This window comes from Bubalus bubalis, chromosome 11 (genome assembly GCF_019923935.1).
Source record: "Bubalus bubalis isolate 160015118507 breed Murrah chromosome 11, NDDB_SH_1, whole genome shotgun sequence".
Lineage (NCBI taxonomy): Eukaryota > Metazoa > Chordata > Mammalia > Artiodactyla > Bovidae > Bubalus > Bubalus bubalis.
The window spans coordinates 37850009-37864315 of record NC_059167.1 but is presented as its reverse complement, the minus strand read 5'-3'; positions in this window follow the sequence as shown (position 1 = coordinate 37864315).

The following is a 14307-nucleotide window of genomic DNA, read 5'->3' as shown; positions in this document are numbered from 1 at the left end:
AGGACACCCACAGCCCGTGGAAAGGCACGTCTGACCTGGCTCCAAGTGCTGCTTCCGGGTCCCTCCTGACTGGACGCCTGGCAGCCAGTGTCACCGAGTCAGACTGTCAGGTGGTGCCAGGAGCGTGCGGACGACAGCACACAGTGCAGGCCCAGGAGCTGGTGCTGCAGCTGCAGGTGCGCCCCCCACGCACCCCACAGGCAGAGACCACCGTCCCCTACAGCTCGTTACCAAGTTAGTCCTACGGACCCTGCTCGGGCCCTCACTTGGCTGAGACTCTGCCTCAACAAGGAAGGTTTCCTTTTTCCATTTGGGTTCAAGTAGGTAATTATGAAACCAAAGCTGAGACCAACACAGCACAGGCTTTATTCAGAGGCCAAAGAATGGAGAAGTTGGCAGCTCAACTTCTTGCCCACCTGGAGAGAATGGCTTGATTTTAAACAGTAAAGACAACGGAAGAGGAGTGAGGCTAATCCTGGGGAGGCAGGTACATTTAGGGGAAGGGCAGGGTTCTTCTGAGTTAGTGGGGTGCCATCTCCTTTTTATCTTTTTTTGGTTCTTTATGTTGGATCTAGGCCAATGGTGGGTGTGTCACTTAATATAATGATCGAGTTAGCAAAAAGTGGTGATGTGAAGAGATCTTAATTCCCTGCCCAGGAATTGAACCTGGGAAGCCTGGATGAGACCAGGAATCCTAGCCACCAGACCAGCAAGGGCTAGAGGCTAGAAGCTATTTTTCCCAGGATCTTTGCCCCCAGTAAACAATGTTTTTACCATGGAGGCAGAGATTGTAAATGCAGGTATAAAATTTATGATTAGAGACATAGCATAACAGCAAGTGGGAGAGCATATAGAGAAATGGTTTGTTAAGATAGAAGCAAGGCAGAGAAAGGGTGTGGGTGTCCCCCGCTAGTGAGGGGGAACACAGTAAAGAGGCGGTTAAGTCATTTATATAGGGCAGTTCTTCCGGGTCTTTGTCTTCCTTCAGCCCAATTATCTGGTTTCTTTTCCCACACCTGACCTACCCTGGGACCCTCACCTGAGTGCACACTCACCCCTCAACCAAGATGGATCTCAAAGTGAAGGTTTCTGGGAGGAGCAAGACTCATTATGGCCTGGCATTGTTTCTTGAGTTCTGACCCACAAGAAGCCTTTCTGTGAATGTGTAGTGTGTTTTCCTTGTCCCAAAAGAGTGGGGGTGGGGGGCAGAGATCCTTTAATCCTTTACTCATACAGGCTTTTGCCCCCTCTTTGTCCTTGCCATGATTATTACCTTAAGGTGTTTATAAGAGACAAACACTGGCTATTTACTCTCTGTTGTTACTTCCATTTCAGAGGGCAAACAGGAGGCTGATTGTAAATACCTAGACTGAAGCCCACCTATCTCTTCTCTCAGAAATGCTAACAGTTGTAAGCATCCAGCCTGAAGCCCTCTTCTTCATGTCCCATGAAATGCAAACAGGAGGCCAGTTATAAATGTCTAATCTGGAGCCCATCTATCTCCTACATCAATAATACACTAAAATCAATATACAATGAAACTTGGGGTCTGTTGGAAGTCAGATTCATTGCCACTGTGGACCCAGCTGGTTCCATCCGGTTGTTTGTAGCTTCCTCTCTTTTCTGTAGATCATTTACCTTAACAATTTTTGTTACGTCCTTCTAAAGGTGTGAACAAGTTTAAAGGGCTGTGAACAAGGACAGCCTTATTAAAGGAGCTTTCAGATGCTCCTCCAGCACCCCCTGATCCTTTCCTGAGAATGCTGAGTGGAGAGGGGCATTCAGGCAGCAGGGCAGACGGCTTGCTCTGGATGTTCATGTGGGGAAGGGGGGCACAGCAACAGGGGCTCAGCCTGCAAACCCCAGAACCACTCACAGATCGGCTCCAGGACCGCTCCTGGAGTGGAAAGAAGGGGTGTCCCACCTACTAGTTGTGAAGGAAAGGGAGGGGTCTGCAGGGCCACCCTTGGGAACAGCTGGGAGGTTCCAGGGCTCAGCACAGGCTGGTGTGCTCATAGCTGAGACAGGCCTTGGGGCACAGTGGGGGTGCACTGGGAGGAGGGGCCCTGCCATCATGCCTCTCCTCCCTCTCCTCCCTTGAGGATGTCTCTTCCCCCAGAGATGAAGGGCAGAACCCTGACAGTCACCCCGACCCTTGTCCCCTCAGGGAAGTTCATTAGAGACTTGGCACCTGGCTGGAGGCTGGTCATGTGGTGGTGTCTGCCCTCACCGTCCAAAATGCCAGTGCCCAGAAAGGGAGCTGGGCTCACCATGAACTTCATGGTTAGTGCAAACAGCATAGGCGCAGGGAGCTGCCCCTAATGGGAGGGAGGCTTTAGGTCAGGACAGAGAGCTTCCCGCCAGCTGCGTGAACTTCCTGGGGCAGCAGAGACAAATGCCCACACATCGAGGCTCTGAACAACAGAAGCCTGTCCTCTCTCAGGCTGGAGACCAGACGTCTGAGGTCAGGGTGTCCCAGCGCTGCACTCCCTTCAGAGGCTCCAGCTAAGGGTCCTTCCTGCCCCTTTCAGTTCTCTGGACTCCAGGTGTCCCCAGAGTCCACACTATTTCCATGTGTCCAAAGCAGTTTGTGAAGTTTTATGCTGGAGATTTCTCGTTGGATGATGCTCCACATTTGGGTAGAACTGTTGAAGTTGACCATGATCAAATAGAGACATTAACTGAGAATGATCAACATTATACCACACAGGAGATAGATGGCATACTTGAAATATCCAGCTCAAGTGTTGAAAATCATTTGCATTAACTTGGTTAGATTAATCACTTTGGTGTTTGGGCCTGCAGCCCTCCACCCTTGGGCCTCAGCTTCCAGAGTGTACCTTTCACAGGAGAGATTTATTTCCTTCTTCCAAGGAGACAGACAGGAGATGGAACCCTTAATCTTACCCTTGAATTGTGCCCTTTAACATGATGCTGGGGATGGGAAAATGACTAGCCAATTTCCAGGACCTGCAATGGCCTTTTTTTTTCCTTTATACTTTTCACTAGCTTTGCCTGTTTACTAGGATGTGGGTCGAAGTTGATCTTTGTGTGCTCACAATTTACTCACTTCAGAAGTTACATGGAGCCATCAGAGAAACCATGAATTTCCGAAGTTATAGCTAATCAGAAACCCAATGCTCATTATTCAGGATTGTTTATGTTTCTCCTGGGGCAAATAGTTACTGGAACTATAAATAATAAAAGTTAATACCTCTACACTGTAACATTTAACATGGGTTCATCTGAGCTTTATTTAATTTACACACCAAAGTGAGCATCTGAACTGCCCCTTGGTCTTTGCAGCAAAACCTTTCAGTGAGCTCCCCCAAGTTGAGTGAGAAATAGGAGCATTTTATCTGCATTTAACACACACTAGGCTGGGTATTGGAGAAGGCAACAGCACCCCACTCCAGTACTTTTGCCTAGAAGATCCCATGGACGGAGGAGCCTGGGAGGCTGCAGTCCATGGGGTTGCTAGAGTTGGACACGACTGAGCGACTTCACTTTCACTTTTCCCTTTCATGCATTGGAGAAGGAAATGGCAACCCACTCCAGTGTTCTTGCCTGGAGAATCCCAGGGACGGGAAGCCTGGTGGGCTGCCGTCTATGGGGTCGCACAGAGTCGGACACGACTGAAGCAATGCAGCAGCAGGAGCAGCAGGCTGCGTATTAGAAATTCACAGATACTGCGACTTTTAATTATCTGAGTTATATGTGTTACCAAACCAGGTTTGCGTTCCCCATAGTACATGTTCGACTCTTTGTGATCCCATGAACTGTGGGCCGACAGGCTGCTCTGTCATTGGAGTTTCCCAGGCAAGAATACTGGAGTGGGTTGCCATTTCTTTCTCCAGAGGATCTTCCCAACCCGGGGAAGAGGAGTTAGGACGTGTCCTGTGGATCGAGGGTCGGAGGAAGAAGTAATGAAACACAAACCTTTAGATGTTTGCTGTTTTTCTTGGCCCAGTTCAGTTCAGTTGCTCAGTCTTGTTTGACTCTTTGTGACCCACGGATTGTAGCCTTCCAGGTTCCTCTGTCCATGGGATTTTTCCAGGCAAGAATACTGGAGTGGGTTGCCATTTCCTCCTCCAGGGGAACTTCCCTACCCAGGAATCGAACCTGGGTCTCCTGCATAGCAGGGAGATTCTTTACTGATTGAGCCACCAGGGAAGCCTAATTTTATTCAAAAGGCCTGAGAGGCTGTAAATGGCACATTCCCTTCCAGTAATGTCCCTGGAAAAATCATTAAAAAAGAATTCAAAGAAGGGCCCAATTTCAAGAGGTACATTGTACTCACACTGTCTAAAGTCCAAAAGCACTTGGAAACATACTCCACATACTCCAATCAAACCCACTATAAGGAATCATCATAGCAATTTCATATTGCTCAGAAAGACCAGTATCAAAAAGACCTCCTGAAACTAAGTCCCACAGAGGTCTCAGAGAAAAAGGAATCCTCCTTCTCTCTTTGTTGGGATGTAAATCAGTACAGGAAATATGCAAAGCAGCATAGGGATTTCTTTAAAAAAAAAAAAAGCATAGGAGAACCTCCTATGAAATGATAATACCTCCTTCCATATTAATAAACAAGAAATGTCACAGATATCAGTGATTTCTGGCCTCCAAATGGGAATGAGGGCTCCCAAAACTGCGATCCTATGGACATTGCCACGTCTTGGGGTGACTGCTGAGGAGATGCGGAATGCAAGAAGCAAGGTGAAGAAGGAAACAGGATTCACCCCAGACAGCTGAGATGCTTATGAATTCAGTGAGCCCAGAGGCATGTATCTTCCCAGACACAGAATGCTAAATTCCTTAATTCCATACCTGATCTTCAGAATGCCTGCTGCCTTTGTTGCAAATTTACATGTTGCCTGACTTCCCCTCCTGCCTCCTTGAAGCAGTTTTCTCAGAGCTACTGAGATGCTATCTCCTGGGCTCAGAGTCCTAAACATTCCCACCAAATCTCCTTCCAGGTTGTGACTATAAATTTTAGCTGACACTTCTGATCGGGCCATCCTACTCTCCACTCCTGGGCTTAGATCCAGAGAAAATCAGAATTCAAGATGACACTCGCACTCCTGTTTTCAAGGGCAGCATGATTTACAAGAGCCAAGACATCGGAATCAAACCAATTGTCTAAAAACAGAAAGTGAAGACTAAGAGGTACACCTCTCCACCGGAATCCTGCTTAAAACAACACAGAGTAATGCCCGAGGCCACAGCACGGATGGCCCCAGAGACTGGAATACTAAGGGAAGTGAGTCAGAGAGAAAAATCACATAAGATAACCATGACTGGTGGAATCTAAAAATTCATGCAAAGGAACTCATTTACACAAGAGAGACAGTTTCATAAACTTACAAAACCAACTTATGATTCTCAGAAAGAAAATGTTAGGGTGGAGGAAGCAATTAAGAGGCTGGAATAAACCTCTACACTTCAATAGATATCAAATGGAGAAGCCAAAATCACCTACTGAATACCACAGGAAAGGCTAGAGAACACACTGTAATCACCTCATAGGAAAAAAGAACCCAAAAGAGAACAGGTGAACGTCTAAGTGGAACTGAATCAAGTTCTTGTACACAGGAAACAAACAGAACAACACAAATTAACTCTACTCCAATACATAACAACAATGAAATTACAGCAGGGAAAAAAAATCAGCATGAGGCCTGAAGACATGTGGTCGCCTTCTGGTTTTCTGCCATAAACCCCTTGCAAAGGTGTGCGGATGGGCACTCCGTATTCACAAGGCCTGCGGGGCGGCCAATAAGAAACACCTACCCTCCCAAAGTGTCCTAGGGCAGGTCAGTGAAAAGGAAGGCCAACTTGGGCAGACCTTCAAGAAGCCCTTTCAACATGTAAGTTTCAATCACACCATTCTAAACAAGTCCCATGAAAAGCTGTCAACATCGCTAAGTGTTCGAGAAATGGAAATCCAAAGTACCATGAGGTATAGCCTCATACCACTTAAAATGGCCTTTGTCAAAAACTCCACAAACAGTAAGTTGTGGAGAGGGTGTGGACAAAAGGAAATTCACCTCCACTGAGGCTGACGATGGAACTTGAGAAGAGCCGTGACAGACAACAGTGTGGAGGTTCCTCAAACCGTGAAAAACAGGATGAGACGGGAAGACTTGCTAACACCATACACCACACACACAAAAAAAACTCCAAGTAATATAAGGCTCCAAGTGCAAGCACAGATCTAGGAAGTTCCAGAGGAATATTTCAGAAGGACACACTTTCCCATCAATTGCATCAAGTGCTTTTTACATGCACTTCTTAGAATAATGGAAAATAAACCAGAAATAAGAAAACAGGACCTAATTAATCTCAACAGCATCTGCACAGCAAAGGAAACCCTAAAGGAAAGACCCTCAGAAGAGGAAAAATATTGGCAGACAAAGATACCCATAATGAATTGGTCTGCAATACACACAAACAGCTCATGCAGCTTCATCAAAAATACAAACAACCTGTCCACGGCGAGGTGGGGAGGTTCTGCTGAAAGTTTTCACTTTCATTTCAGGTTCAAAAGATTTGTTAACAAAGTAAGCCACTTGTTCTATACAAATAAATAACACCAATATTATCTAGAGATATTATCTAGAGATAATATCTAGAGGTATTATCTATATTAGAGAATTATCTAGCTGACTTTCAATATACTAACGTTAAAAGAAAAGAGAAATAAAAACAGCAGAGGATACACCACCAAATAGGGTTTTGACCAACATCCACACTTGAAACAGTGCTTGGAAGTCCCATGTCACAGCACATCTGGAGTCCTGCCAAGGTCCAGCCCCGGCTGATCCAGGGTATTCGAAGGGGAAACGGCGCAGGTGACCTATTTATTTATTTATTTATTTATTCAGAGATATAAAGAATAATAGAATGAGGATAGCTCAGTAGGAAAATTCAGTGGAAAAAAGAAGCTGAGTAGCTTGGTTTACGCGGAAAATCAATATAACCTGTGACACCAGGTTAGCTCTGACCACGGAGGCCGCAGGCGCCCTCTTGAATAGCGGAAGGTGCCCCACCTTAGACACCTTCTCAAGTGGGTCTTAGAAGCCCAGGCAAATAAATGGTCACAGAGGATATCCATGCTCCACATGGAGACTCAGCTGAAAATTGAGGGGAAGAATGACATGGGGAGACCAAGCGTTGGTGAGCAAGGCCCGTAGCTTTATTTTCAACAGGGGCTTATATACCCTAAGTTACACATAGAGGATAATAGGGGATGCAAAGTCAGCAGTCTTTGATCCTTATCAAAAACCAGGGTTTCTTTTCTGCAAATTTATCGTATACAAATGGTTTAGGTGATTTACATCATCTTCTGGCCAAAAGGCTTATTAACATTTTATGACTCTTGACAAAGACTTATCAACAAAGACTTATTTTCTCTAGGAGTAATTATTTTAAGGTTTGGCGCCATCTTCCGAAGATAAAATTACATTCCTATAGGACGGATGTGTAATGGGTTTACAAAGGAAAGAATTTATTACCTTAAGGGTCTAAAGTTACTAACACCAAGGCCACTACTTATTTTTTCTACATACCAACTATATTAATTAATACACATTCAAGGATACAATTCAGGGGATGTGAAAACTTGGCAACAAGCATTGGCTCATCAATGAAATCTTTTACTAGTTTTATTCTGACAGTTTCTAACTCTCTGAGAGGCTCTAAGCTATTTGAATATCTTAAGTTTCCCGTGCCTCTCGAGGCTGGGAGACTGTAAACAATCGTATGCATAGCTGTAGGTGTCCGGGTAAACTTGTCAGGCGAGTTAGAGAGCCATCTGAGGAGTTTGGATTTAAACACTCCTAATTGCCCAGGAACTTTATTAATTGGAGCTGTAAGTTAGCTCTTTGACAGAGAGAGTGAGATGGTGGTGGGGGACAGCCCCCAGTAAAGTCAGAGGTGAGAGCACAAAGCAATAAAGTAGGCAGACTCTGGTTTTTGGGGGTAGATGCTCGAGAATATCCGGGGGGACTCCTGAGGCTCGATCCCGCCTTTGTGTATGCCGAGCCTCCTTCCTCATGAACTTTGTCACGAGTGGAATGTCTCTCGCCAGCTCCCGGCAGAGTCCCAGTTGGGAAAAGGTCCCAGGCAATAAGTCCGCTCTCTGGATGAGAGTTCAAAGATTGCAGTTCAGAATTTCTGCTATAAATTCAAGGGTGCAAACTGATATCTTCATCAATCTGTGAGCAAATTGCAGCTCTGGTTTCATATTAATGCTGTTTGTTTTGTCTTGTAAAACTTGGAATGTTGTTAAGCCTGGGGCTTAATCAGCCAGTCCCCCTCCAGGGGCTTAACAATCTCGAGATTTGTCCCCTATTCTATCTGTATATTTTAAAAGACACTTGCTCCTTGGAAGAAAAGCTATGACCAACCTAGACAGCATATTAAAAAGCAGAGGCATTACTTTGCTGACAAAGGTCCATCTAGTCAAAGCTATGGTTTTTTCCAGTAGTCATGTATGGATGTGAGAGTTGGACCATAAAGAAAGCTGAGCGCTGACGAGTTGATGCTTTGAACTGTGGTGTTGGAGAAGACTGTTCAGAGTCCCTTGGACTGCAAGATTCAACCAGTCAGTCCTGAAGGAAATCAGTCCTAAATGTTCATTGGAAGGACTGGTGGCTGAAGTTGAAACTCCAATACTTTGGCCACCTGATGCAAAGAACTGACTCATTGGAAAAGACCCTGATGCTGGGAAAGATTGAAGGCAGGAGGAGAAGGGAACGACAGAGAATGAGATGATTGGATGGCATCACTGACTCGATGGACATGAGTTTGAGCAAGCTCTGGGAAGCCTGGTGCGCTGCAGTACATGGGGTCACAAAGAGTCGGACATGACTGAGCAACTGAGCAGAACTGAACTTATCTGTGGTTCTGCAAATCTTGCACTCACAGCAGGCAGTCAGGGCACACACACTCAGGGCAGTGTCCAGGCAGCTAGAAGCAAGGTCAGGGGCCTGCTCTGCTTTGTCTCTGAAGCTTAAACAGGACTATTTATTTAATTTCTCTAACAAGAACAGGGTGGAGCTTCCTTAAATAGTGAAAATGACAGTGAAATTAGAGTAATCCCTAACACCATACACAAAAATAAACTCCAGTTCAAACATGTGATTGAAAGGACAGGTACTATAAAATTCCTGAGGCAGAACATGCTTTGACATAAATCGAAGTAAGTTGTTTTTCATCCACCATTTACAGTAATGAAAAAAAAAAAAAAAGAAATTAGGCCTAATTAACCTTAACAGCATTTGTACAGCAAAGGAAACCCTAAACAAAAGAAAAAGACAACCCCCAGAATGGGAAAAATTATTTGCAAATGTAGATACTGTTCCAGAAGACAGACCATTGAGAAACCAAGCAGCACACTCAGAGGGTTGGAGAGCTCAGGTTCACTAACCCGGTGGTCTCAGATGAGTTAACGCTCTGAAGTTCTGGGGCCCCGACCTCAGGGTGAGCTTCACTTTTATAGGGTCAGTACACACGATTACAGTCGACATGGTTTGATCAGTTACCTGGTTACTATGGGCAGTCACAGAGTGTGTGAGTTGTATGGGTTACGTGCAGGGTATTTCTAAACAGAAACAGAACATTCCATACTTATCAGAACAATTTATGCTTCTCGTTGATTGCTATGTCAGCTTGTTCCTTTCTCAGCTCAGCAAGCATATCTTACAGAAGCAGAATGAGCATAAAGTTATTCCTGCTGCTGCTGCTGCTGCTAAGTCGCTTCAGTCGTGTCTGACTCTGTGCGACCCAATGGACTGCAGCCCACCAGGCTCCCCCATCCCTGGGATTCTCCAGGCAAGAACACTGGAGTGGGTTGCCATTTCCTTCTCCAATGCCTGAAAGTGAAAAATGCAAGTGAAGTCTCTCAGTCGTATCCGATTCTTCATGACCCCATGGACTGCAGCCTGTTATTCCTAGCTGTAAGTTTTAAATTTTCCTCTTCAATACAAGGTCTTCATTTGGAGATCAAGATTTCACCTCCAAAACATACAAAGAGCTTGAACAACTCAATGTCAAAATCATAAAAACAACACAAACAACTCAATTAAAAAAATGAACCAAAGACCTCAATGGACATTTTTCTAAATAAGGCATCAGTTCAGTTCAGTTCAGTTCAGTTCAGTTGCTCAGTCGTGTCTGACTCTTTGCGACCCCATGGACTGCAGCATGCCAGGCCTCGCTGTCCATTACCAACTCCCGGAATTTACCCAAGTTCATGTCCATTGAGTCGGTGATGCCATCCAACCATCTCATCTTCTGTCATCCCCTTCTCCTCCTGTCCTCAATCTTTCCCAGCTTCAAGGTCTTTTTCCAATGAGTTAGTTCTTTGCATCAGGTGGCCAAAGTATTAGAGCTTCAGCTTCACCATTAGTCCTTCCAATTAACACTCAGGACTGATCTCCTTTAGGATGGACTGGTTGGATCTTGCAATCCAAGGGACTCTCAAGAGTCTTCTCTAACACCACAGTTCCAAGGAGTAAGCGTCTTTTAATTTCATGGCTGCAGTCACCATCTGCACTGATTTTGGAGCCCAAGAAAATAAAGTCAGTCACTATTTCCACTGTTTCCCCATCTATTTGCCATGAAGTGATGGGACCAGATGCCATGATCTTCGTTTTCTGAATGTTGAGCTTTAAGCCAACTTTTTCACTCTCCTCTTTCACTTTCATCAAGAGGCTCTTTAGTTCTTCTTCACTTTCTGCTATAAGGGTGGTGTCATCTGCATATCTGAGGTTATTGATATTTCTCCCGGCAATCTGGATTCCAGCTTGAGCTTCATCCAGCCCAGTGTTTCTCATGATGTACTCTGCATAGAAGTTAAATAAGCAGGGTGACAATATACAGCCTTGACATACTCCCTTTCCTATTTGGAATAAGTCTATTGTTCCATGTCCAGTTCTAACTATTGCTTCCTGACCTGCATACAGGCTTCTCAAGAGGCAGATCAGGTGGTCTGGTATTCCCATCTCTTTCAGAATTTTCCACAGTTTATTGTGATCCACACAGTCAAAGGCTTTGGCATAGTCAATAAAGCAGAAATAGATGTTTTTCTGGAACTCTCTTGCTTTTTCCATGATCCAGCAGATGTTGGCAATTTGATCTCTGGTTCCTCTGCCTTTTCTAAAACCAGCTTGAACATGTGGAAGTTCATGGTTCATGTATTACTGAAGCCTGGCTTGGAGAATTTTGAGCATTACTTTACTAGCGTGTGAGATGAGTGCAATTGTGCGGTAGTCTGAGCATTCTTTGGCATTGCCGTTCTTTGGGATTGGAATGAAAACTGACCTTTTCCAGTCCTGTGGCCACTGCTGAGTTTTCCAAATTTGCTGGCATATTGAGTGCAGCACTTTCACAGCATCATCTTTCAGGATTTGAAATAGCTCAACTGGAATTCTATCACCTCTACTTGCTTTGTTGGTAGTGATGCTTCCCAAGGCCCACTTGACTTCACATTCCAGGATGTCTGGCTATAGGTCAGTGATCACACCATCGTGATTATCTGGGTCATGAAGATCTTTTTTGTACCGTTCTTCTGTGTATTCTTGCCATCTCTTCTTAATATCTTCTGCTTCTGTCAGGTCCATACCATTTCTGTCTTTTATTGAGCCCATCTTTGCATGAACCATTTCTTTGATATCTCTTAATATTCTTGAAGAGATCTCTAGTCTTTCCTATTCTATTGTTTTCCTCTTTTCTTTGCACTGATCATTGAAGAAGGCTTTCTTATATCTCCTTGCTATTCTTTGGAAGTCTGCATTCAGATGGGTATGTCCTTCCTTTTCTCCTTTGCCTTTAGCTTCTCTTCTTTTCTCAGCCATTTGTAAGGCCTCCTCAGACACCTGTTTTGCTTTTTTGCATTTCTTTTTCTTGGGGATGGTCTTGATCCCTGTCTCCTGTACAGTGTCATGAACGTCCATCCATAGTTCATCAGGCATTCTGTCTATCAAATCTAGTCCCTTAAATCTATTTGTCACTTTCACTGTAAAATCAAAAGGGATCTGATTTAGGTCATACCGGAATGGTCTAGTGGTTTTCCCTACTCTCTTCAATTTAAGTCTGAATTTGGCAATAAGGAGTTCATGATCTGAGCTACAGTCAGCTCCCGGTCTTGTTTTTGCTAACTGTATAGAGCTTCTCCATCTTTGGCTACAAAGACTATAATCAATCTGATTTCGGTATTGACCATCTGGTGATGTCCACGTGTAGAGTCTAGGTTGGTCATAGCTTTTCTTTCAAGGAGCAAGCATCTTTTAATTTCATGGCTGCAGCCACCATCTCATTATTAGAGAAATGTAAGTCAAAACTACAGTGAGATATCACCTCTTAACAGTCAGAATGGCCATCATCAAAAAACCTACAAACAACAAATGCTGGAGAAGGTGTGGAGAAAAGGGAACCCTCTTGCACTATTGGTGGGAATGTAAATTGAGACTGCCACTACGGAAGACAACAAAGCGATTCCTTAAAAAACTAGGAATAAAACTACCATCTGACCCAACAATCCCACTACTGGGCATATACCCTGAGAAAACCAAAATTAAAAAATATACATGTATCCCAATGTTCACCTAGTTATTTACAATAACTAGGACAAGGAAGCAACCTAGATATCTGCTGACAGATGAATGGAAAAAGAAGCTGTGGTACATTTATGCAATGGAATTTTACTCAGCCACAAAAAAGGAATGCATTTGAGTCGGTGCTAATGATGTTGATGAAAATAGAGCCTATTATGCAGAGTGATGTACTTCAGAAACAGAAAAATAAATATCTATATTAATGCATATACATGGAATCTAGAAAGATGGTAGTGATGAACCTATTTGCCGGGCAGCAGTGGAGACGTAGACATAGAGAACAGACGTATGGACATGGGGAATAGGAAGAAGAGGGTGGGACTAGTGGAGGGAGTTGGAAACATATACACTAATATATGTAAAATAGATAGCCAGTGGGGATTTTGGAGAAGGCAATGGCACCCCACTCCAGTACTCTTGCCTGGGAAATCCCATGGACGGAGGAGCCTGGTAGGCTGCAGACCATGGGGTCGCTAAGAGTCGGACACGACTGAGCGACTTCACTTTCACTTTTCCCTTTCATGCATTGGAGAAGGAAATGGCAACCCACTCCAGTGTTCTTGCCTGGAGAATTCCAGGGACGGGGGAGTCTGGTGGGCTGCCGTCTATGGGGTTGCACAGAGTCGGACACGACTGAAGCGACTTAGCAGGGGATTTACCGTATGGCTCAGGGAACTCAAACCAGGGCTCTGTGACACCCTAGAGGGGCGGGACTGGGTGGTAGGTGGGAGGGACGCTCAAGAGGGAGAGGACATATGTATACCTATGACTGATCCGTGTTGATGTATGGCCGAAACCAACACGATATTGTAATTATCCTTCAATTAAAAATAAATTAAGGAAAAATGGTATCTTAAAAAAGTGGAAAAGAAATGCTGACTCTATTCCCTCAGGTATGGTGACCAGGGCTGATGTGACATTCCTGGAGTCTGAGTAGGCTTGGATCCCAAGGCTGCAATATCCTGGATCTGAGGGAGTCCCCTGGGTGCCAAGTCCCTGGTGGTGAAGTTCCCACCTCGAGCCTTCTTCCTTACCGGCCGCCCCACCTACGGATGACATCATCTTCCGCAGAGTGGTGTTGCAGGAATTGGGATATGTCCAGGGGATAAAAAGTAAGGGGGAAGATGTCATGAAACACAAGAAGCCTTAGGTGTTTCTTCTGGTACCTTCTACTCTAAGTGACAATTCACGAGAAGGACTTTCGCACAGGCTCTGGTTGTCTAAGTAACCAGAATTGGGCAGGAAGAAATGCTGCCACCTTGTGGCCATTTCCCATAACAACAACTTTAAAACCGGTGCTGATGACCTCTGAATATTCACAAGGCCTGCCAACCCTCAAAAATAGATTTCAAAACAGGGCCGATGTTCAAGAAGCCAGTTTCAACAGGTAAACTGTACTCACATTGTATAAGATCAAAAAGCACATGGAAACATACTCCAAATGACTAATTATCAAATCAATGCAAATCAAAACAACACTGATGAATCACCTCACCGTGGTCAGAATGGCCATCATCAGAAAGATCCACAGAGAATAATTGCTGCAGAGGTCAGAAACAAAAGGGAATCTTCCTACAGTCTTGGTGGGGGTGTAAATGGGTGCAGCCACTATGGAAAATAACATAAAGTTTCTTTAAAACTGCAACACATAGGTACAATATGACCCCACAATCCCACTCCTGGGCTC